Source organism: Elephantulus edwardii, unplaced genomic scaffold (genome assembly GCF_000299155.1).
Source record: "Elephantulus edwardii isolate Elephantulus edwardi_28Jun2011 unplaced genomic scaffold, EleEdw1.0 scaffold00074, whole genome shotgun sequence".
Classification (NCBI taxonomy): Eukaryota; Metazoa; Chordata; class Mammalia; order Macroscelidea; family Macroscelididae; genus Elephantulus; species Elephantulus edwardii.
The window spans coordinates 7476416-7500118 of record NW_006399824.1 but is presented as its reverse complement, the minus strand read 5'-3'; the positions used below and the strand labels follow the sequence as shown (position 1 = coordinate 7500118).

Sequence of the window (23703 nt, the reverse complement as noted above, 5' to 3'; positions counted from 1 at the left end):
GAGCCTCAATCCATATTGTAGGCTGCAGTCCTTGACACTCTGCAGCAGGTGCTTCAGGTCCTCCTCAGTTTCAGCAAACAGGGTTGTGTCATCCACATAACGCAGATTGTTGATAAATCCTCCACCAATCTTGACCCCACATTTCTCCTCATAGAGCCCCACCTCCTGGATAATCTGTTCTGCATATAGCTTTAAAAGGTATGGAGATAGGATGCATCCCTGGCGTACGCCCTTCCCAATTTTGAATCATGCAGTGTTTCCTTGCTCTTTTCTGACGACTGCCTCCTGGTCCAAGTATAAGTTTTGAATTAGAAGTATATCTTAATAAATGTGTAATTTACTTTCTCTTTGAGGCACATTTGTCTACATTTAAGTTGTAGCTTCCTTTGAACACTGGATCTTCTTGGGGGAGCGTTCATAACAGACTTGAAGCACTGTCAAGCCAATTTGTACCCAATAGTGACCCTGTGTGCAAAATCCTATTTGGTCCTATTCTTTCTTCATATTCTTTGCTGTACCCGTTGTTGCAACAACTGTGTCTATCTAGATGATGGAGGAACTTCCTCTTTTTTGTTGAACCTCTACTCTATCAAGCATGCTGTTTTGCTCCAAGGACTGGCTTCTCTTAACAACACTATCAAAATATATGAGATGAAATACTACCATCTTTGGTTCTAAGGAACATTCAGGCTGCACTTCTTCCAAGACAGATTTTTTGTTGTTCTTCTTCTTCTTGTTAGTCTGTGGTATATTCTTTGGCTGTCTGTGGAATCAATTCTTTGTCGCTCTTCTTTATGTATTGTTCAATTTTTACATGCATATGTGACAACTGAAATCTCTGGTGACATACAATGAATTGGACACTAACCTAAAGGGTAACAGTTCAAATCTACCAGCTGCTTCACAAAAGAAGATGGTCAGTCTTCTTCAATAAAAATGTATCACTTTGGAAACACTCATGGAGTGAGGGTTTTGTTGTTTTGTTTGTTTACTGTTCTGTTTTGGCTGTGGTTTATTTTGCTTGGGAGACAGAATTAGAGAATCTGATCACTAGTAAATAAGAAGAAAATGAAGTGCAATATACGGGGCCAGAGACTCAAAACAGCCAGACTAGGGCCTACAGGAGCAGCAGCTGTGGCAGCTGAAGCAAAGAACAAGAGACTTGATGTGAGAAAGAGCAGAATTTAGGACTGCTACTCCATGGAACAAGAACTAGGAGTCTTTGCCCTAGTTTATTAGCCAACTGAGTGCGGGTGAGGGACCAAAATTATCAGGACTGAAGCTTTGTAACACTGGCCTAAAGCTGTGAGGCTCAAGGCTGTGGCACTTGTAAGCACATGTCAGAGCTGTCCTGTTGATCATGTTCTGCTACTATCCTGAATTATATAGCTTTTTTACTTACCTAATATGGTTTTTTGTAGTCTGTGAGCTATCACAATGGACTTTGGACCCAAGAGGGTGGTAAGATTGTAGTTGGAATGAAGAGAAAGGAGTGTAGGAGCATGGGGGAACATGGCCTCATGCGAGTTGGCTTTGTGTTGTTGATGGGGACAGTTTCCCATTGTGGAGTTCATAAAGGTCAGATGTGGACATTCTCATGTGACTCTTACTTTTTTTATAGTTAGTCAAATGTGTCTACTCTACATTAGGCAATCCTAGGCTTTGCTACCTCTTTTCTTTTTCCATATGTTCTCTCTCTTACCTTTTCCAATTTTTAAAGGAGAAAAAGAAAATTATGCCTTAAAGCTCTATGCTCCAGGGAAAAAAAAATAACTTCTACCTTATTTGGAACTTCACTGGCTTCTTCCAATTGCCTGTACCTGTTATTTCAATTCTTTATCAAGAGGTTCTTGATGAAAAAATCAAGTATCCTAGATATGCCAAGAAGTAGGTGCCAAGGGATGATTAATTGTAAAAGAATTTAAGCAAGTGAAGAAGGCTTTTAGGTACAAGTCTACTGTGGAGACAAGAAAGAAGGTTTGAATGGAAAAGTCCCATACTAAACAATGTAAAGAAGTTTTAATAAGGCCACTGGGGAGTCCTCCAGCCAATGTCAGCCATGAGAGGAGGCCCATATGCCCCAAGAACTGGTCAACCTTAGAATCCTTACTGTGCTCAGCCATTAACTGGCAACAGTCCTTGGAGAACCTGACCTAGCTACAAATATTCCAAAAGATTTCTAATAAGAGCAGCTGAAAACTTAAGACAATTATGGTCCCCATATTTTGAGAACAGTACGTTCATAAGTGTAGCTATAAAACACACACACACACACACACACACACACACTCAAAAAAAAAAACAAAACACAACAATTCCAAGTAGGCCATTAACATGCTTTGCCACCTTGAAAGTGACTCTTAGTCATTTTACAAGAGAAAATTTGTCAGAGAAAATATTTGTAGTGAGTTGTAAGACACTACCTATGTAAGGCATATTCAAAAATATTAGTTGCTTCTATATATTCCACGGTACAGCAGATTTTTTTCATAGATATTTAGTAATTTAAAATATATTCCACGTACATATGTATAAAATAATATATATTTTAATAATTGTATTTTTATGAACATATATGTTATTTCTCTGCTTTAAATTTAGAAAATCAACCCACTAAATGTTATGCTTCACTTTGAAATAAAATTCTTCTTAGTACCTTAAGGAAAACCAACCAAAACCAACAAACAAACAAACAAAAAAACCCAACAAAACAAAAAAACAAACCTCAAACACATTGCCTTAGCTTTGGAACTCACTCATACATGATCTTCCAGCAGGTAGTCAGAGGCTGTAAATCACATAGGAGGAAATTGTCTATCTCTCTCCCATGAAGAAGCTGGTTGATTTGAACTACCTGCTAAGTACTTACTAGTCCAATTCTCTATGAACCAAGCCACCAGAGCTTCCTTATTGGTATTGTGTACCATGGAGTTGGAACCAACCCATACCTGACCCTCCGGAAGGTTTTAAAAAACAGTTAGTCACAGGGAAGATTGCCAATCCTTCTCCCACAGAGCAGATGATGTCCTCAAACTGCATTACCTCAGACTGTGGTGCAGCTTCTTGCCACTAGGCCACTTTACTAGTACATACCTACAGTATATTATTACTTTTTTCCTACCAAAAGAGATGGTCGTAAAGATTTGAGACTGGCAGCATTTCATCTCTTAAAAACAGATAAGCAAAAGTAATACTATAAATAAATAAATGTGTCAAATACCTTGATTCAATCATTTGTAGATTCATTTACAAAATATTTAGTACTCTATTCGAAGAACTCTGGTAGTCTAATGGTAAAAAGCTGCCCTGCAACTTCAAAGTTATGAGATTTGAAGTCACCAGCTGTTCTACAGAAGGATGAGCAATCTCTTTCTGTGATATTTACTGCCTATAAAAACCCACTTGAGTGTCAGTCATGGGTGGTTCTGACTCAATGGAACTCAACAACAATTCTAGAAATAAAGAAGCAGAAGCATACAGTGTCCTTACCTTCAGACATCTTAAGTTCTAGTAAAACAGAAAAACATTAATCAAAGACTCTAATAACTGACTTCAGCTACCACAAATACAACAAAAGTGAATCAGGCTCTGAAGTGCATCAGACTATGAAGATGTGTAAGTGTTTTCATAGGTGAGTGGAAGGTAACAGGGAGAGAACATTAGTGTTTCCCACCCAATATGATACTAAGACCCAAAGTATAAGAAGTATAGAAGGTGATAGAATTCCCTGAGTGATGTAAAAAGGGAATGTGCTCATCTGCTAATTGAAATATTGGTTGTTCAAGTCCTCCTACAGTTTCTTCAGAAAAGGATTTGGTGATTTACTTCAAAGAAATAATTTATGGAAAAACATATGGTTTCTGGAGAAAAGTATCGAACATACCATGGACCCGCAAGAAAATAAACAAGTTCATCCTTGATAGGGTAAAACCAGTCTGCTTCTCGGAGGCAAAGATTTTGAAACTTTGTCTCACACATTTTGGGCACGTAGCCAGGAGGAACCAGTCCGAGGAAAAGAACATCATGTTGGGAAGGGTGGAGGGACAAAATAGGAGAGGAAGACCTCAGATGAGATGGATTGACACGTAAACTAAGGTAATGAGTGTATGTGTGTCAGAGTCAGTGAGACTGGCTCAGGATACAGCAGACTTCAGAACTGCTGTAACACAGGGTCACAGTGAGTAGCAGGCGACTTGATGGCACATAACAACAAGAACAAATAAGAGTTATTGAGAATATTAATTTAGACTCCTAAAAAGTTGTGGGTTTATTAGACAGGGTACTTCCTTCCAGAAGAAACTTATACTTCAATTTTTGTTACTGTTCTTAGCGAAAAGGCTTGGATAAGTGGTGAAGTATTACATAAACTGAATGTGTTCCAAAGCGTTCTATTTTGAAATGTGTTGGAAAAGAAAATTTGAAAACCAGTAAAGCAAAAACTGAGCATATTCTAGGTTAAACAATCAATGCTCATCAGATCATGAAGTTTCTAAGAAAATAAAGAAATTATGATAAATATTTAAAAATACCTTTTGTTTTAGTATATTTTCATTGTCTTGGGAAAAACCATGTTTTACAGTATGCACTGGTATTTTACAAGAGCTATAATATTACCTAGAATATCTTTTTATTCCTTCTAAAATATGTTATGACCTATGGTAGCATAGTTCATAACATACATGGCTGTTAACCAAAAAGTTTGCTATTCAAATCTAACAGTTATTCTGATGCAGAACAATGGAAAGTCTCCTCCTATCAAACTTAACAATCTCGGGAAACTGACAGAAAGTTGCCATGGGCTTGAACTGACTCTAGGTTACATAATTCTGAAACCTCTTTATATAATAATTCACCAGCCACTCTGAAGGAAAAAGATGGACAATCTCCTTTGAAGCAATTTACAGCCTCCAACTATATCCATCTCAAATCCAACCTTGACAAGATATAATCTTAGCAGGTTTGCCATCAGGTGAGAAGAAATGCAAATAAGGGTATTGTCTTGAGATGACAGAGCCACAGCATGGTAGCAGCCACCAGACTGCACAAAGGAACAGGAGACTAGAAACAGGACTAAATAAGGAAGAGAGAAAGAAGAATAGAATTCCTCAGGTACAGAGAGGATGGAAAAGGATAAATTAGTATGGCATCTGGAATTTGGAGATCAATTTTTGCCAGTTTTCTAGCAAAACTTTAGATGTTTAGGAGGCACAGTCAGTTGTTTGGATGATGTTTGTTGTGGTTTTTCGACTTTTCCCACCCCCATTATTTGTTTGTTTAAAGATTATAGAGAGGTCCACAGTAGCCCTAAGCTGCATAATTAAAAAATCAACATTGGTCTCTTTCTTTCTCTAAAGATGCTGAAAATTGATGCTCTAGTTTAGATTCACTGATTTCTTGCCTCTGCATCACCTAGTACCTATCTCATCTGTCTTTTGGACCTATTGTGTTGCTGCTATTTGCCATAAAGTCACCTGTGATTCATAGCAATACTATGTACAATAGCTCTGAAGCCTGTTCTATCCTCAGCCAATCTCACTGACCCCAACACACCTCCCGGCTTTGCACTAGTCACTATATCAATCTAGCTCATCTGGGGTCTTCCTCTGCTCCGCTGTCCAACCATCCTTCTGAGAATGATATATTTCTCCAAGGATCAATCCCTTCTGGCCACAAGCCCAAAATAAGATGGAGCTTCAAAATCCTAACCTCCAAGGAGAAACTTGGTTTCACTTTCTCCAAGACAGATCTACTTGTTTTCTTAGTGGGCCAGGATATGTTCAAGACTCCTTTCCAGTACTACAACTCAAAGGCATTAATTCTGTGTCCTTATTCATTATCTAGCTCTCTGATACATAGCAAATAATTGCAAAGACCATGGACTGGAACAGGCACACCTTAATCTCTAGACTGACATCATTGCTTCTCAGTACGCTGGAAAAGTCCCTGACAGCATATTTACCTAATGCAATTTGTCTTTTGATTTCCTGACTGCTGGTGCCAAGAGTGCTGATTGTGGAACAGACCAGGGAAACACTGCATGGTTCAAAATCAGGAAGGGAGTGTCAGGGATGCATCCTGTCTTCATACCTTTTCAATCTATATGCAAAATAGATTATTTAGGAGGCTGGGCTTTATGAGGAGGAATGTGGAACCAGAGTTACACTCACATTATACAGATTACACAACTTTGCTTGCTGAAATTGAGGCAGACCTAAAGCACTTGCTGCAAAAAGTCAGGGACTACAGTCTTCAATATGTATTGAAACTCAACATCAAGAAGACAAAGATTTTCACCACTGGGCAACTGGCAGCATCATGATGGATGGAGAAGAGATCGAGGTTGTTAACAGGTACAGCTTTTGGACCTACTTGCCAGTTAACCAGCTTGATCCAATCAATGATATACTCACTTCTGTTCATATCTTGACCCTCTCCTAACCAACATAACCAGTTGTCGTCAAGTCAGTTCCCGCCAAAGGTAACCATAAGTGTCATAGTAGAAGTGTTCTTCATCCTGTTTTCAAATACTGCTTTTAAGAAGTAGATCACAAGGCTTTTCTTCCCAGACATCTCTGACCGGATCACACCACCAAGGTTTTGTTTAGTAGATTCATTAATCATCTGTGCGACCCAGGGAACCCTGCTAGATCTTAACAAAACAGGATGCTGAGCACTGTTTTCTATGTGTAGATTTGCCACGCCTGAAAGGGTAATGCTGGAATCCTGGAATTCTAAACAGGTGAAGCTAGGTATGGCAGGGATATGGAAAGACAAAGCAGGGCTTTCCCTCACAATTGTTCTTTTGCAAAGCATGTCCCAGATTTCCACTTGAATTATATATTTTCTTTAGTAAGCTGGAGACAGTATCCAACTTCAGTTCTCAGCCTTTTCACATCTACTAACCTTTTCCACCTACTTTCTGCCTTTTATTACTTTCTTATGATCTGTCATCTGATGCTACTTACTGTGGAAAAGTGGGAAGATACAAGTGTGATAGCACGCCCTCCCTATTTTCCTGGGAAAAGATCACTTACTTAATCCTTCAGAATCAACAACAGAATCCTTTTAAGAGAATAACTGCAGCTTTCTTATTTCATGTCTTGTAACCATTCTCAGTTACTGACTCTTTGAACTCAGTTTTGGATCACTTCTTCTTATTCTATATATTGTATTCTTTCCATGAGCAACTAAAATAGTAGAAATTTTCAACCTTAAGTAAATTTAGAGTCCTTCAAACACGAAGAAAAATATTTCCACTTTTGCATATTCAAGACTCACCCAGAAATTAAATGTTTTCTTAGAGTCCAGATCCATATGCATTTGTAAAATTTAAAGCTTAGAAACTTTGCATTTAAAGCTTACTAGTTTAAAGAGCAGAAGTACAAGTGTTTATGGAGATATTCTCCAGAATAGAAGTGATGTGTTTCCACAGTAAGTAAATAAAAGGCAGGTTCTGAAATCCTGGGAACTAGATTCTCAAAGGCCGGGATAGGAAATAACACACAAGCTTTAAGAAATAAAACAAATTGTCACTATTTACCACCTCCAGCTCCCTTTCATTATATTCTCTCCTTTGTACAAATATGCAATTTGAATTTGTTATAAATTTCAAGCTGCCACTTTCTGTTCTGGGTACCTGTAAAAGTCTTCTGTCTCCTAAAACAGATAAACCTGTCTGTTCTTATGTAATAAGACGGAGTGTCAAATCATGCTCACAGCAGCCTCAACCTCCACAACTGAAACACTCATAAACCTGTATAAAACAGAACAGTGCATACCATTTCAAAAGCTCCTCAGCAGTTTAAAACATGTAGAAGTTCCATGTCTTCCATTATGATGCCAGTATTCATGTTGTTGTTGTTGACTGACTTCAAGTCGAGCATGAATCATAGCAACACATTGAACAAAAGACTCGAAACCCCTCTACAACTATCGGCCTTTATCAAAGTTTACATAGAGTTTCTGGAGGCATGTTGTTTAGGAAGTGGATGTCACTCCTGCTTCCAAACCTGCCATAGAATATTATTGTTGTTATGTGTCTTTGAGTCGCCTGCGATGTATAACGACACTATGTACAGCAGCTCTGAACTCTTCCTTGTCCTGAGCCAGTCTCACTAATTCCAACACATCAAACCCCTTTGCCCTAGTTATTGTTCATATCAAATTAAATTCTCATTCAATGACTCCATTAGGAAGCATTAAAGAAAATATGTGGCACGAAACAAAAGTATTTTCCTTGTATTACTTTTTTCTTACTATCTATCTCAATGTTTTAAACAGAGCTGCCCATATCTATTTATTGTTGTTGTTGTGTAGTGTAGAATCAGAACCGACTGACCCATAGCTGACCCACCAGTGGGTTTTCAGAGGCAGTTAATCACATGGGAGGACATTGACCATCCTTCTACACGGAGCAGCTGGTGGCCTCGAACTTTGTGCCTTATGAATTGCAGCACAGCTTCTGGAAGGTATTTACTTAATCCTAGGGGTATCTGTGGTTTAGACTGTCACATCACAATCTCCTCCCCAAGCCCTCATAATCAAAGCTGGTCCCAGAGTCACCACAACAAATGATTCCAGCAACCCAGTAAGGCATGAAGAAAAGAATTTTTCTTGCCTGTTCAGTAACCTCAACAGGTAAACTCTAGTGAGACACCTGCCGCCTGAATTATCTGGGTTGGAGGCCCTTTATGGATCTGATGGATCTGCTCCTCTAAAATCTGCCTTTGTTTGAAAAAAGAAAATTTCAGGGATAAGTAATGATGGAAATAATATTGCTCTTTCAGATGCCAGTACAGTTGCATCTGTATTTTCTTAAATTGCATAATTATTATTGATATAACTATTTTTGAACAATAACTACCTCTAAGGCTCTTTGCTAAGTGTCTCATCTCATCATCTAAACAGTTCTGTAAGGAAAGAAACTTGAACTCTTCTGTGAAAAGAAACTGGTTCTGAGAAGATGAGTTCACAATGTTACAGCTACAGTCACAGGCTCTAAAATTTGAGTCCACAGATGTCTAGCTTAAATTCCTACTGCCTCTAATTGTGTAGTCAGTTCTTAATCATTACAGTTATCATTAGATATTTCAAGTAAATGAAGATTCATAGAAACCCCCAAATTGAAAATGTACCTTCCTGAGCCATTCTCAAGATCTCTGTCCTGTTAAGCCTGTAACTGTTACTGTGTCAATCTATCTCATTGAAGAACTTCCTCTGTTTCCCTGACCCTCTATTTTTCTAAGAATAATAGTTTTGTTGTTTTTGTTTTTCATTGACTAGTACCCAACATGCCCAACATGTGAGACAAAGTTTCATCATCGATGACATTAAGGGCACTCAACTCCCTATCTACCTACCTTCTTGAGATGTTTGCTGTAGGAGGTCAAAGACTACAGCTTTGAATATGAATTGCAACTCAATAAGAAAACAAAAATCCTCATCAGCTGACCAATAGATAACATCCTGACAGCTGGAGATAAGATTAAAGTTGTTAATGATTTCTTCCTGCTTTGATCAATGATCAACACTCTTGGCATCAGAACTCAGGAGAACAAAAGACAAGTTGCATTGTGTAAATCTGCTATGAAGGACCTCTTCAGAGGGCTAAAGAGCAATGATGACAGTCTAAAGAGTAAGATGTGCCTAATTTAAGCCATGGTCTTCTCAATTGCTTGCTTGTCACCTAAGAGCTAGGCAGTGGCTAAGGATAAGAGAAGAAGAATTGATTCCTTTGACCCTTGGTGCTGGAGAAAAATATTGAACATACCGGGAATTGCCAAGAGAACAAACAGTTCTGTCCTGAAGAGGGTAAAACCAGGATACTTCTTGGAAGTGAAGATTTTGTAACTCTATCTCACATACTTGGGACATGTTGTCAGGAGGGGCCAGTTCTTGGAGAAGGACATCCAGCTTGGAAGATTGGTGGGCCACCCCAAGAGAAGACGACTCTGGATGAGATTTTTTGACACAATGACTATGGCAATGGGGTCAGGTGTGTCCAAGATGGTGAAGTTGGCTCAAGATAGGCCAACGTTCAAAGCCATTGTTCATAGGGTTGTATGGGTCATAGTCAACTCCACAGTACAAAAACAATGACAGCATGTATATAGTATAAGATAGATAGATGATAGATAGATAGATAGATAGATAGATAGATAGATAGATAATAGATAGATAGATAATAGATGTGCAGATGAAGATGTAGATAGTACCCAACTTATGTTACTTGTATTACCCAATTTATATGCTTCTTAAGCTTATCTTAGTACCCAAAGTGATATCAGGTTATTCAACACTTTAATAAGAATAATCAGGAAATGATATGCCAAATCAATGATATAAACAATAAGTGAAAATGGAAGTGCAATAGAGAGTAATTGCCAGGCTCCCAGACTGAGAACTCCTCAGGAATAGAGATAAGAAAAGAAGGTTAGCTAGATACCAAAGTGAAAACCTTGAAACCACTACAGACTTGGACCAAGTGTGCATTAGAGAGACCATGAATATGATTGGAGTAGAGTGGTCATGTTGGGAATGCCAGGAGGTAAGCTTAAAATTGAAACCTACAGCCAAATTGGTGATTAGGTAAAATTCATATTTAATTGTAGGATAAGGAATTTTTAAGCTATTGGAGTAGAAAACTGACATGATAAAAGCAATCATTTAAGAGAAAGACTCTGGTAGCAAAGTTTAGGATGTAATGTTGATGTAAGAGATCAATCAGGAAGATCAGTCTGCAGACAATTGTAACCAATTGAATATGAGATGATGAATTGCAAGGGTAACACAGGAAACAGTGGCCCAGTATGGTAGTACTAAGGCTTTGTTTCCAAGCCTCTTCCATTCTTCTCTTTTTTGTGCACACAACCCCAGCCTGCCTTGCAGGTGCCTCTGGACTGTGTATGATAATCAATTGCGAGTTCTCTTAGTATCTGTCTTTTCTCTGCCACAGGAAAAAGTTACATGTTGTGACAACAAACCAGAAGATGCTAGCAGACCCTGGATGACAGACAGACAGCACATTCTGCATTATTGAAAAAAAAGGGTGGATGGAGGGGCAAGCCACTGATGTTCAAAGATATGTGACTCAAACACAGTCTAAGTTCTTTTTTAACTAACACAGAAACAGTAGGTTCAGAATTGATAGTTGGACTTTCAGAATCCTGGCTTTTCAGAACTTTGGCCTTGGAAGCATATTTGAGAAAAGACAGGAGACAGAATTTTCCAATGACATTAAAAAAGAAAAACATTACTATACTACACTGCATTTTAAAGATACCTGTAGCATAAGGAAATTATCATTTTCTTTTTAACTGATATTTTGTTAAACTAACTATATTTATTAAAGTTATAATCTTCATGTCATTGATGAACAAGGAATTTTTTTAAAGCTAAAATTACCACTCTACAAGAGCAGTTCTTCTAACAGGCTAACCTGACAGTCTTAACCACTATGAGGAATGTTCTTGCTATCCTCTGACTTCATAATAGAATAGAAGTGGAGGAGGAAGGGAAGGTCGAATAACACTCTTCAAAATGGGTGAGCTCAGGGCCAGGCATGAAGAGCAGTGAATTAAGCAGTGGAGTTTCACACTCCTGCTCAGTTCACTACTCTATGTCAACTACATCAGACACCATCAGGCTCAGTCCCAGCGGACTGTCTGGCAGCTTTTCTCAATTCTAATTACTCAGCACCTGTATCCAGAGATGTTACTACTCCTGGGATTTCTACAATGAATCAAAGGAGACTAAGACAGCACCAGACAGATGGCACAAATCCATTTCTAAAGATATTCTGGCCACATACCGATGTCTACACATGAGGTCAAATACACTATGTCACGTGGACTTTCAAGGTGAGGTAGTAGAGAGTGGCAGCTACACTCAGTAACTATACAGTCTCTAGACTAAATCTGGCAGAGCAACGTTCACTATCACTATACAGAAGAATATGGTGTATGGTGTTTGGTGGGTTATTCTGATCTGAGTGGACATTTTAGCAAAACTTTAGGCTGTTACTATTGTTATTGTCGTTAGGTGCCGTCAAGTTGAGTGAAACTCATAGCAACCCTATGAACAACAGATCTGAACCCTGTTCTATCCCGTACCATCTTCACACTTTCTTAGACACAAGAGCACCACTGCAGCAGTCAATATGTTAATCCACCAGAGGGTCTTCCTTTCCTTCACCAACCCTCCACCAGCCTAAGAATCATGTCCTTCTTCAAGAAATAGCCCCCTTCTAGAAACATGCTCCAAGTATGTGAGGCAAAGCCTCATCATCTTTGCCTCCAAAGCCTCTCTAGCTGCACTCTTTCCAAGACATATCTGTTTGTTCTTTTGGTGGTCTATGAGATATTCAGTGCTCTTCCCCAACACCATAGTTAAAAGGTATCAATTTGTCTTCTGTAATTCCTATTCATTGTCCAAGTCTCAAATGCATAGCAAGTGATCTCCGTAGCAATATTAATGAGTCTCCTTATTTCCTGACTGTTGTTACCCAGGGTGTTAATTGTGGATCCAAGTAAGATGAAGTTGTTGACAGTTTCGATACCTTTGCCATTGGTGGTAAGAATCTTTGTTTTCTTGACATTTAGATGAAATCCATATTGAAGGTCGTATTTTTTTTATCTTCTATAATTCCTTCAAGTTCTCCTCACTTTCAGCAAGCAAGATTGTGTCATCTGCATAACACAGGTTATTAATGAGTCTCCCTGTGATTCTGCTAGGATCACAAGGCCATGTGTTCCTACACGTGTGCACGCCCAAGGCCATGTGTTCCTACGCGTGTGCACGCACTCCTGCTGGAAGCCCAAAGCTCTTTATTTACACCTATATTTTGGCTGCTTGTAGTCTAACATGCTGACCTCTTTAGGGGATGTGGGATTTACAATATTATCCTTGTAACAGTTTCATAATGGTCCTAAGCCACAACTCTCTATGTATAAGGCCCCCAGGAAGATTAAGGGAAAAGTCGATGATACTGCAATATTATAAAACTAAACAGCACATACTAAAACTAAATCGCCTTATATGGAGTTATTATAATTTAGGTTTAACCAAAAGAGCTAATTTTAGAGAAATAACCAAACAAGACATGAACAAAAACTCCCAACAGCAAACCGCATCTTATATAGTGGGGCTTTTTTAAGCGAGGACGTGGACTGAAATAGTTCTGAGAGCCCTGACAAATGACCTTCTCAGAGTTGTGGATGAACGCCAAACACCCATGCTGAGACCATGCTACATTAGGTCATTGGCATTTTCCATGAAGGTACCTACAAATGCTCAACATAAGACCCGGACATGAAAGGGTCCTACACGTACCAAAATATTTAGCTACAATGTGCCACTTTGGATAGGATTTTAAGTCAGCTTCTTAGGGGTCTTTTTTAGAGAATAATTAAGGGGCAGGGACTTCATTATGCTAATCCTAATCACCCATACACAAAATATACCTCATGTGATCATGAAAACGATTTGTTTTCATTCAAAATTAATTAAGTTTTGTATTACAGCAGAAAAGGTGTGGCCCCATAGCTTTAATTGCAGACACTCAATACAACACAAAGACTGGCTTCCCAGTGCTCTGGCTTTGAATCTCTGCCATCGAAACCATTAGTCAATTCAGAGACAGAGCTTCACCACTTGACTGCCTACTCTCAGCCCCATCTGTTACCTGCACCTTTGCCAATGCATAGTCCACTGTGCCAACAGCATGGAACATAGATGACTCTCACAGCACACACAGGATGCCTGCATACTTCCACCAAAGCAACATGATGTCATCTCTCCTGCCGGAGGAGTTTTCTACCTAAGGCAACAGTATGAATCTACACAAATTTTATTTATTTATTGTGATTTTCACATTTAAAATATATTGTTTCACAAAAAGGAAACATTTGTTGTCATGTACTGTCCAGTCAGAACCAACCCATAGTTGACTCTACGTGAGAGGCAGTAAATCCCACCCAAAGAGACTGCCCATCTTTCTCCTGTGGAACAGTTGGTGGATTCGAACTGCATTCCTTTAGGTTGGCAGAACAATTCCTTACCACTAAGCCACCCGAGATTACTAGAAAATGTTTGGACAAAGCAAAAATGATAAAACAGAGCCACAAATATAATGAATAGGTCAAACCCAACTTGAGAAAAATGAAACATATTTTATTTCATTGGAAAGAATTTTTTTTCCCAAAGGGAAAACCACAAAGAAAACAAATGCATAGCAAGATAGTACTTGGTGGTGCAGCTCCTTAAGGCCAGGCCATCAGAGCTCTCTTTAGAGTTGTTGTTGTTGTTATATGCCGTCGAGTCATTTGCGACTCATAGCGACCCTATGTACAACAGCCCCGAACCCTGCTCTATCCTGTACCAATCTCATTGCCTCTGACACACCCATCCCAATTACCCCAGTCACTGAATCAATCCACCTCATAGAGGGTCTTCCCCTCCTGTACTGTCCCTCTACTCTACCCAGCATGATGTCCCTCTCCAAAGACCTGTCTCTCCTTACAACATGTCCAAAGTATGTCAGACGAAGGCCCAGGATCCTTGCCTCCAAGGAGCAGCCTGGTTTAACCCTCTCTCGGATGAATCTATTTGTTTTCTTGGCAGTCCATGGTACATTCAGTACTCTTCTCCAGCACCGCAGCTCAAAGGCGTCAATTCTCCTTCTATCCTCCCTAGTCATTGTCCAACTCTCTGATGCATAACAAGTGATTGCAAAGACCATGGCCTGTATCAGGCGTACCTTAGTCTCCAGAGAGACACCGCTGCTCTTGAGTACTTTAGAGAGGTCCCTAACAGCAGACTTTCCCATCGCAATACGTTTTTGGATTTCCTGGCTACTGGCGCCAAGAGTGTTGACTGTGGAGCCGAGCAAACTGAAGCTGTGAACAATCTCAATCTCTTCACCATCCATCCTGATATAGAGCTATAGAAATAGAGATATATAAGATAGAAGCAGGAGTGGCATCCACTTCCTAAACAACATGCCTCTAGAAACTCTATGAACTTTGAGAAGCAATAGTTATTGAAAGCCTTCAGGTCTTTTATTCATAGGGTTGCTGTGAGGCTCAATGACAATCAACAATGCAACAACAACATATATGGCATGAGATTAGCTAGCTAGCTAGCTAGCTAGATAGATGTAGATGTAGATGTAGATATAGATGATATAGATGTAGATGTAGATGTAGCTGTAGATATAGATATAGATATAATGATATAGATAGATAGATAGGTAGATAGATGATATAGATATAGATATAGATATAGATATAGATACAGATACAGATACAGATACAGATACAGATACAGATACAGATATAGATTAGATATAGATATAGATACAGATACAGATACAGATACAGATACAGATACAGATACAGATACAGATACAGATATAGATATAGATATAGATAGATATAGATAAGATAGAGATAGAGATAGATATAGATAGGTAGGTAGGAAGGTAGATAGATAGATAGATAGATAGATAGATAGATGACAGATAATGTTAAATACCTTTCCCAAGGTCACATAACAAGCACAAAGCAGTCAGGTTATGAAAATGATTGTGCCCTTCTTTACCTAATTGAATGAGGTGGCTAAATACTTCAAAATGTCTGTTTTCAAATGCAAGAGGTGATTGAGGTGGATTAAACTGAGGTGCATGTGATGGTTTCACAATTGGCTCATTCATTCTTTGATACTCCTCCCCACTCAGGAGCTAGAACTTAATATCCTTCTCCTTATATATGAACTGAAATTAGTAAGTTGGTCCCAACCAATGATATAAGAAAAGAAGTGACAATGATGAAGATTTTGAAAGTGAGAAAATCCACCAACTAAAGTAAATCTCTGGGTTAAGAAATTTGGTTATGTATAACACCAACTGTCTTTTAAATTTGCACTCACTTTGAAATGACTGCAATCAACTTCTACCCTCAACACATTCTTTCTTAAAATCACCTTCACCTGTTGCATGTGCAGCTTTTAAATCCCTAAAAAGGCTTCTAGACTTTTCTTGCATTAACTAAGGCTGATTATGAACCATATGCACTTGTTCCAATTTACCAACAAGTTTGACTGAAAGACACACTGGGAAACTGATCTTATTTATAACCTGGGGAATACATTGAACTTAGAAATTCTGGTTTGAGGATGAATTCATTTCTCTTGAATATTATAGAGTTTGATAGCACTGTGTATGACATACTAAAGGACACCCAAGCACCTGAAGCAATAATGTGTCATCCAAAGTCAAGTAATTTATCCACTGGCAAGATATGACTAACTGTATCACAGAGGATCAAGAGATAGCCCTCAATGGGTGGAAGCATAAGGCAGGAAAGTCAAAATCATTTGCAGCGAAATTGTTTTTCTGTAATAGATGTGGATTCAGAAATCAACAGTCTTTGGACATATAATATTCAAAGGTTGAAACAATAAGACAAGTCATGAGAATGTGATGTTATTAATGTGGACTTTATTATCCTGAGGGTAAGCATTACATGCCATATCTCTTTACCTATTTTACATTAAGACACAATGGAATTTATATAAAAATCCACTGCAAAGAAATGCAGATGTTTGGGGCTCAGCTTTTCAATTTTCCTTGTTCAAGCTTTCACTTAGAGAACGTCCAGACTCTGTACTCAAGTCCCATCTGAATTTCATACACTGTGTTGTAATGAATCTGTTTCAGACACATCAGAGAGATAGCAGGCTATACTGATTTTGTTCTTGCCAGTAAATCACCTCCCCAGGTAACTGTTCTTATAATAAAACTACCAGCTGGGTGGCAAGTCTCTAGCCAAGAAAAGGTTGTATTTTAGACCTCTTGTGCATTCAGTACAAATTTTAAAATCACAAGGAAAAGAAAAAACAAAATAAACTCCTGCTGAATAAAAGATAATAGAAGAAGGGAAAAGAAAATAATTTGGGGAGATTCTTTGCAATGCACCTTTGGCACTGACTGCACTTAATGCTATAAAGGGTAGATACCTGTGTTGTCTTAAGAAAAAAACTGATCAAACCAGTAGCTTATACTCCAATCTGAGCTTGCCCAAATGGATAATAGGACTTTCTTAACTTGATGATATTGTATAACATATATTCACTTTAAAAGATACAGACGTATCTATGTTAGGACTTGTTAAATATTAAAAAATATCTTTTATTTCATTACTTGCATCATACACGTATAGGCTTTAAACCCTTTTGCTAACAATCAAAGAAGAGAAAGGAAAAAGGAGTAGGCTAAAAAGTAATATCAGACAGAAAAGGAGGAGAAAAAAATATAGTGTATGAGTTTTGGATAATGTTCTGGAATCATTGGTTTTTCATCTCTTACAGTTGTAGTTAGTCTTTGACCTCATTTATGAAGATAGTATTCCTAATTTTATCACTTACGTTTCAGGAAGAAGAGTCTAAGAATCTCTGTGTCATTGATTGGTGACTCAGCACAAAATCAACTTAAAATAGTTGTCTATTTTTTTTTGTTTTTATCATCAGGCATCTCTATCTTATTCCTAAGCCACATCTCTATCTTCATCACATTCCTTATACTTGTGTCCTTCGACCAGTTGCTGTTTCAAACCCTCACAAGCAAGACACTATCTCACCTCATTTACATCTCTATCTCCAAATTCTGTTCCCCATTATTGCCTGCTCATGAATTCTCAAACTGGAACCCTGATTCACTGTTGGTGGGAGTGTAAAATGGTGCAACCCCTGTGGAAAGCAGTATGGCGCTTTCTCAAAAAGTTGCAAATAGAGATACCATTTGACCCAGCAATTCCACTACTGGGAATATACCCTGAAGAGACCATAGCTGACATCCAAGCAGATATATGCACACCCATGTTCATTGCAGCTTTGTTCACAATAGCAAGGAGTTGGAAACAACCTAAGTGCCCATCAACAAACGAATGGCTAGAGAAGCTGTGGTATATTCGCACAATGGAATACTATGCTGCATTAAAAAACAAGGAACTCATGCAATATTATTCAAAATGGTTGACTCTGGAGAACATTATGCTGAGTGAAATATCCCAGTCACAAAAGGACAAATATTACATGATGCCACTGTTGTAGAATGGGACTGTCCGTGGGGTTAGGGAGACACTGAGTAAGATGGGTTCAATAATGTATACTGCACTGAAGCAGAGGAGCGAGAGAACCGTCTAAAAGAGAGATGTAACTGGGTATTTCTGTCATCACAGGAGACTAGAGCGAGGGCTGCATGGTGGAGGGGACCTGGGGGAGGGTTTGTAAAACAATGAAAGAATCTTTTCTTTTACTTTTCCATAATTTTTGGACTCATGTACTTATAACTTGTTAGTCAAATTTGTGTCTTCTAGGTTGCAACACCCCCATGATACATCTTGAAGGATATGTACATGTACAGCCAAGCACAATCAATAAGAGTGCATCTGAATTCCAAAATCAATCTCCATAATAGTCTATGTGTTTCCTACTGCCAAAGGGGCCCTTTAGAGTAGTGAGAGAAGATCTTCACCCTGAAACCCACAGCGTCCCTTTTCAGCAGGAAGTAGCTAAGAGAATACGCCTTCCCCTTTTCCTTATGACTCAGGGTGAAGTCTCTCTCAGGGAGGAGTGATAGGGAATGGCAAAGGACACACTGACAAAGAAGATTAATCAGAACTGGCTTTGACAAGCACTGTGGCATTTGGACAAGAACAAACTGAGAGGAGGGTAGAGAGAATAGTGCAACAATGAATGAGTGGAAGCCCAAAATCTCTGTAAATGTTTATGAAAATTAATAAAATATAATTATAGGGAAAAAAAATGATGCATCCTATCCTCAGGACCATCTAGTTCATGTTTATGGCACCTTCATTCAAATTAAGCAATAGTCTCAACAAGCACAAACTATCAGTTGTTGTTTGGTACTGCTGAGTCACATACAATTCATAGTGACCCTATGAACAACACATCCGAATCCTGTCCTACTCTGTACCATTCTTATCATCCCTGATACACTCAAGCCCACTGCTGCAGTTACTGTGTCAATCTATCTCCTTGAGGATCTTCCTCTCTTACACTGATACTCTACCTTTCCAAGAATGACTTCCCTCTCTAAGGATCTCCTAACAATATGCTCAAAATATGGGAGATGAAGCCGTCCTTACCTCCAAGGGGTAGTTTGGTTGTATGTTCTGAAAAGCATATATATTTGGATCTTTTGTTTGTTTGTTTCGTGTTTTGTTTGTTCATTTTTTTTTTTCATTCCATGGGAATATTCAGTACTATTTCCCAACATGACAACATAAAGATGTTGATTCTTCTTCTATCATCTTGTTTCACTGTCCAGTTCTCAGATGTGTATCAGGTGATTAGAAAAACCATCCCTTGAATTAGGTACATCTTAGTCTTCAAACTGGCAGCATTGCTCATCAGAACTTTAGCGAGCTCCCTGACAGCAGTCTTTCTCAATGCTACATGTCTCCTGATCTCCTGACTCTACAGAAATGCAGGACCTCTTCCTAGTTCCACACACACTTCCACACTGGTATCCTATGTTCTTAATTTCTGGAGTTATCCATTCCCTTTTTAGGAGTACAGGAGTGTCTCAAAGTACTCAACCATTAGCAGAAAACTGTTAGTTCAAACCAATCCAGAGATGACCCAGAAAACAAAAGTAATAATGTGCTTCCTAAAAGTGTCAATCTAGAAATACCTAAGAAGCAATTCTACTTGCACATATGGGGTCACCCTGAATTAGAATCAACAGCTAACAACCTCTGCAACCTCAATCTATCCTTTTTATTTCATAGCATTATTCTGGTAGTATGTCAGGTCATATTCTTAGACATTTTCCTCTTAGCCAATCTATAGTAATAAATAGGATTAAATTCAGGGCTCTCCTTTTTGGCAATGTAGACAGGAATAAAACTTTTCTTCATCAGTCCATCAAGCTTCAAATGCTGAGGGAAATTTGCATTTTAAAAACATACTGTTTTAAAGGAGGCTTTGATTGATTGATTGGTTCACTAGTATCAAACTAATGTTGAGATGCAAATAGCAATGGCATTTCTAAGGGCTGTGCAGCATCTTCAAACACCAGGTGATAGACATCTGTTTCAGCAGACCAGCAGCAGAACTGTCATGCCACTGGCTGTATCCTATATGCTCTACTGGTTCCCTAGTTAAGAATTATGCAGTATATATTTGCTTGTTCCCAATACAAATAGATTGAGATTGACACTTAAGAGTTCATTAAGTGAGAAAGCAAGCCTTGGGGATTCAACATAATATAGTTTAAAAAAAAACCCTACAGTTTAAAAATGGCCAGTGTACTCACTTCCTCTCTCAACAATACCCTTCTTCTGTGAGTACATTAGTGTTCAGATCTTTCATTCTTAGGGTCGCTGTGAGTCATCTATGACTCAATGGCACTTAACAACAACAACAACATAGAGCTCAGTTGCCCTAGTGGACAGAAAGTGATTTTAACAAGCCAAAGGTGGATTATTTTAGTCTGCAGCCCTCAGGCCTGGTTTTAATTCTTTTTGGTCAAACATTCTTCTAAGTGGTATAGTATTGGTCTGTCCATTTGCTGTACAGGCATAATTTGTGGTCTCTGTGAAGCTGAACTGTGACACTGATGTGTCAAATGCAATAACGGTTACCTATAGTAGACAGTGTTAGGTGGAGCTCCCCGATTAAAACAAGTTTGAAAGCAGGAGTGGCATCCACTTCTTAAATAGCTTGCCTGTGGAAATGCTATGGACCTGGAGAAATGATGAAAGTTATACAAGTGTTCAGGTCTTTTATTCATAAGGCTGCTATGAGTTGTCTATTATTCGACGGCACTTAACAACTATAGTCCATGGCCATCAAGTTAGTCTTGACTCAGTGATCCTCCCTTGGATTTCTAAGAATGTACATCTTTACAGGAAGAAATTATTCATCTTTCTTTCTCAAAACGACTGGTGGATTTGATCTGAAGACCGTTCAATCATTAGCCTGCTATGCATGAACACTGTGCATAGAAATCAGAAAGTCAGGAAAAGAGAGAGAAACCATCAAAAAGATTAATTGGCACAGCAACTGAAACAGTGGTATTAAGAGTAGCGGAAAGATGAGCCCGGATCAGGCAGGATTTCAATCTGCTGTGCACAGTGTCATGAAATTAGAGTTGAGTCCATGGCACTTAACAACAACAAAGATTTTAAAAGATGGCTCCTTTGCAAAATGTAAAACATTGTAATGAGTTGAGCAAAGACCCACAGACAAAAATACAAGAGAATATGCTTACCAATTCTCAAGTTGAAAGAAATAAAGAAAAATTCAAGTCTCAAGTTGCAATTGTTAAAAATTCTAAGGTAGTGTTGAATAAACATATTGAATACCACAAGAGCATTCAAAGACGGAATACACAATCATTGTTAAAAAATGGTCAATATCCAGCCATTTCAAGGAGGCAATATATATTCAAGAACTGATAGTACCGAAGGATGAAATCCAAGTATACTGAAAGTATTGATAAAACACAAGACTCCAGGAACTTACAAAACATAAATAGAAATGTTTCAACAAATATAATCAGTGCTGCAGGTGTTCATGCAGCAAACAAAGACATGACCTGACCAACTAACTGCAAGAGATTCACATTTGTACCCATTCTAGAGGGAGATGATTCAACAGGATGTGGAAATTATTAAGAAATATCATTAGTGTCTTGTACAAGTAATATCTTGTTAATGATAATTCAAAAACATTTGCAGGTGTGCCTTGACAGGATCCTATGAGAAATTCAAGCCAAGTGTAGAAGAAGATATGCAAGTAGTGGGATACTGACTGAATGCAGACAATATTTTAAAAATGTCTGCCTGTGTTTTGTTGGATATGCAAAGAAATTCAACAATATTCATAATAGCAGATCATGGGTGACCTTGAAAAAAATAAATATTCCAGAACACCTAATGATGTTCATGGGAAACCTGGACAAAAAATACTAGGTACTACTATAACGAAATAAGGGAACACTACATGGATTAAAATTAGGAAACGTGCCATTGAGACGTTATCCTTTCTCTATACTTATTCAATCTGTGTGCTCAATAAATAGAGTGAATACAGAGTCATTGCACCAAAAAGAACTGATTCATGTTAAATCACAAATAAGCCTTTAAAACACTTATTTTCAAAATCAGAATGAAATGTATGTATGACAACAATCTGGAAAAAGAGGTGCATTGCAAAGTGGACTGGGAGACAGTGAAGAAAGCAGAGGGAGGAAAATGTACAACAATGAATGAATAAAAACCCAACCTTGCTCTACTTTTGTTAAAGTCACAATTAAAAAAAGAACAGAGACAAGTACATTTCTCTGCCTATTGCATAAAATTAGAACTCACAGCTAAATAAAATTGTAAATAAAATAGCACATAAAATGGCAACAAAACAAGATAAAATTGCTTCCAAAACACTGATCTTTTAATTAGAGACAGTGTCAAAATGCAACGCATTCTTTTAAATTCATTATTTTAAATCTGTTCTTTGTTTCTCAATAAACTGAAGATACAAACAATGATTTTGAAAATTAATTATGTAGTGCAACTTTCCTCCAGGAAAACCAATATAGCTTAATTTTCATTAACTGTATTGTAAATTGCATTACTATTTTGGAAAACATTCAAGGAAGCTTTTCTTTATAAACAAATAGATGAGAATTTTAATGCATTTATAATACATCTAGATACTTTTAAGGGAGCCATATTTTCTGAAAAAAAACTAAGAAGTAGAATTCAAAATTATGTTCTTCTTTCTGAACTTCTTTAAGTTAAAAGCTCCAATATATTCTTGAAGCTAGAAAAGTTGCACCCAGGGTTAAACGGTAGCACTGAGAATGGTAATTATCTAACCATGACTGTATATGTAAAGAAGTTATTAAGCTTTCTCTAAGAACATTGCAACTTGAAATTCAAATAACTAACGTTATAGAATAATTGGCAAATAAGATTAAGTGATTTAAACACTACTAGAAATGCAGCACAATTCCTTCTCCAAGAGGAAGAACAAACACATTCTATAGGCAAACACCAAAAACAGAATTAGCACTTAGTCAAGAAAGGAGATGACGGAGAGTGCAAGGTAATCATATTGAACAAATCACTATAATACTAGTCATCATGTGAATGAGGATAATTGTCTGACTCTCAACTCTTTTCATACTTTATCTTTCAATTACAAAGCCACTCAACTGTCATGTTTATTTGTCTTGAGATATTACTACACATGGTAACTGATTAATTACTTGAATTTTAGTTTAGAAATGGTATTAGTTCATGTAGGATGGATATCAAACTTGGGTTAGTCATGTCTCAAGTCTGGGTCTTGCATGTAGTTTTTTTCTACTATATTAAAATATACAGACATCTATAGGAATATTTAAAAATACATTAGTGCATATCCTGGCATGCAAGAAGTAACTAAGTCACTTTGTACATTTTTTTTTGGTTGAGTCAAATTTTATTTTTTAAAATGTATAGTTGGTTGAACCTGTTTATGCATCTTCTCCAGCAGCTGGGGAATTGCCACCTTTGGTGTTTCTGGTGTGAATCACTTGAGCTCTGTGTTTTGAAACCAACTTGATAAGCTCTTTACTTAGCAGCTCCTGAAGGGCTGCCATGGCCAGTGAACCCTGAATCTTCAGTCTCTCTGAGA

At 38.0% G+C, this 23703-nt stretch overlaps 1 protein-coding gene across 1 annotated transcript in view; it reads right to left on the bottom strand.

The window, feature by feature from the left end:
• CTNNA3 (catenin (cadherin-associated protein), alpha 3) overlaps positions 1–23703 on the bottom strand; it is a 2453748-nt gene that overhangs the window by 1357693 nt on the left and 1072352 nt on the right. The gene's annotated exons all lie outside the window — the stretch shown is intronic.